The sequence below is a fragment of the Engraulis encrasicolus genome, unplaced genomic scaffold (assembly GCF_034702125.1).
Source record: "Engraulis encrasicolus isolate BLACKSEA-1 unplaced genomic scaffold, IST_EnEncr_1.0 scaffold_37_np1212, whole genome shotgun sequence".
NCBI classification, from domain to species: Eukaryota; Metazoa; Chordata; class Actinopteri; order Clupeiformes; family Engraulidae; genus Engraulis; species Engraulis encrasicolus.
In genome coordinates this window covers 127,501-130,000 of record NW_026945676.1, presented here as the reverse complement: position 1 = coordinate 130,000, position 2,500 = coordinate 127,501, and the positions used below count along the sequence as shown (strand labels likewise).

The 2,500-nt window shown below is 56.5% G+C and overlaps 1 protein-coding gene across 1 annotated transcript in view; it reads left to right on the top strand.

The window, feature by feature from the left end:
- Positions 1-2,500, top strand: part of kif21b (kinesin family member 21B) — a 126,332-nt gene that overhangs the window by 971 nt on the left and 122,861 nt on the right. The window lies entirely within an intron of this gene.

Genomic DNA, 2,500 nt, shown 5'->3' with positions numbered 1-2,500 from the left:
CGGTTTCCGCTTTAATGTATTATTACACATCAGAATTAGCCCCTCGCTCTGTCAACCCCGTGTAGAGGCAGCTCGGCGGCATGATCTGAATAACCGATAACCGATATGAATAAAGCCACATAGCTCAGCCATGCAACATCTCAGGTACACACACACACACACACACACGTGTTTACGTGCTGCAAATGCGCTATACTGTACTGCCCCTCTCCTGAAACCCAAATGCGCTGTACTGTACCAGAGAGAGTAGAGAGAGAGAGGTTCCATTGGCCCATTGTTTCCTGGTTCTATTGTGGCCCCCCCTTAGGCAGACCTAGGCAGACCTAAGGACTGTTCTATTCAATGCTAGGAGCATTATGACACGACCCTTTAGGCAGACCGGAACCTGGTCATGTTAGGTGCCCATAGCAACCTATTATGTTGTCATATCTCTATATACTTAAAGAATCTCTGACTGTACTGGCCCTTGTCTCCTGAAACCCACGTTGTCTGTGTGGAGCAGATGGCATCGTGGATTACAGGCAGTGTCTCTGCTGAGAGAGGAGAGAGGAGGGAGTGTGCTGGGGACTGGAGTGGAGGAGAGGAGAGGAGAGGGGGATGGAGGAGAGAGGAGGGAGTGTGCTGGGGACTGGAGTGGAGGAGAGGGGGATGGAGAGGAGAGGAGAGGGAGGTGTGGGGTAGGGACAGGAGTGGAGGAGAGGAGAGGGGGATGGAGAGGAGAGGGAAGATAGGAGTGGGCTAGGGACTGGAGAGGAGGAGAGGAGAGGGGGATAGAGAGGAGAGGAGAGGGAGGTGTGGGGTAGGGACTGGAGGAGGAGAGGAGAGGGGGATGGAGAGGAGAGGAGAGGAGAGGGAGGTGTGGGGTAGGGACTGGAGGAGGAGAGGAGAGGGGGATGGAGAGGAGAGGAGAGGGAGGTGTGGGGTAGGGACTGGAGGAGGAGAGGAGAGGGGGATGGAGAGGAGAGGAGAGGAGAGGGAGGTGTGGGGTAGGGACTGGAGGAGGAGAGGAGAGGGGGATGGAGAGGAGAGGAGAGGGAGGTGTGGGCTGGGGACTGGAGGAGAGGAGAGGAGAGCAGAGAGGAGAGAAGATAGAGAGAGAGAGAGAGGAGGGAGGAGTGGGCAGGGGACTGGAGTGGAGGAGAGGAGATGAGGATAGAGAGGACAGGGGGATAGAGAGAGAGAGAGGAGGGAGGAGTGGGGGATAGAGAGATGAGAGGAGGGAGGCGTGGGCTGGGGACTGGAGGAGGAGAGGAGAGGAGGATAGAGAGGACAGGGGGATAGAGAGATAGAGAGAGAGAGGAGGGAGGACTGGGCTAGGGACTGGACTGGACTGGAGGAGAGGAGAGGAGGATAGAGAGGACAGGGGGATAGAGAGATAGAGAGATGAGAGGAGGGAGGCGTGGGCTGGGGACTGGAGGAGGAGAGGAGAGGAGGATAGAGAGGACAGGGGGATAGAGAGATAGAGAGAGAGAGGAGGGAGGACCGTAGTGTCTATACCTCAACACCACCATGTGCAAAATAAGTCGACTCAGGAGTCTAGTCGCCGAGCGGTAAATTAGAATCTTCACATGAAGAACTCCCTGCAGGAGGAGGCGACAGGGGTGACAAAGAGGAAGTCTCTCCTCTCCACTCCTCCTCTCCTCTCCACTCCTCTCTCCTCTCCACTCCTCTCTCCTCTCCTCTCCTCCACTCTCCTCTCCACTCCACTCCACTCCTCTCTCCTCTCCTCTCCTCTCCCCTCCTGCTCCTCTCTCCTCTTCCTCCTCTACTCTTTCCTGCTCCTCTCTACTCCACTCCTCCTCTCTCCTCCTCTCCTCCTCTCCTCCTCTCCTCCACTCTCGTCTCGTCTCGTCTCGTCTCGTCTCCTCTCCTCTCCCCTCTCCTCTCCTCTCCTCTATCCTCCTCTCCTCTCCTCTCCTCTCCTCTATCCTCCTCTATCCTCCTCTCCTCTCCTCTCCTTTCCTCCACTCTCATCTCTTCTCCTCTCCTCTCCTCTCCTCTCCTCTCCTCTCCTCTCCTCCTCTCTCCTCTCCTCTCCTCTCCTCTCCTCTCCTCTCCTCCTCTTTGTTAATATCTCTCTGCAGATGACGGCTCTTGTCTTATTAGCCGCCGGGTTAATCATCGAGATTAGACATGCAAATCAGGGCGGTGGCACAGTAGAGGTGACAGACAGGCAGACAGACAGACAGGCAGACAGACAGGCAGACAGACAGGCAGAGAGACAGGCAGAGAGACAGGCAGACAGACAGGCAGACAGGCAGACAGACAAGCAGACAGATAGGCAGACAGTCAGACAGATAGACAGGCAGGCAGACAGACAGACAGGCAGGCAGGCAGGCAGGCAGACAGGCAGACAGACAGGCAGACAGACAGACAGGCAGACGGGCAGACAGGCAGGCAGACAGGCAGACAGGCAGGCAGACAGGCAGGCAGACAGACAGGCAAACAGACAGGCAAACAGGCAGGCAGACAGACAGGCAAACAGACAGGCAAACAGGCA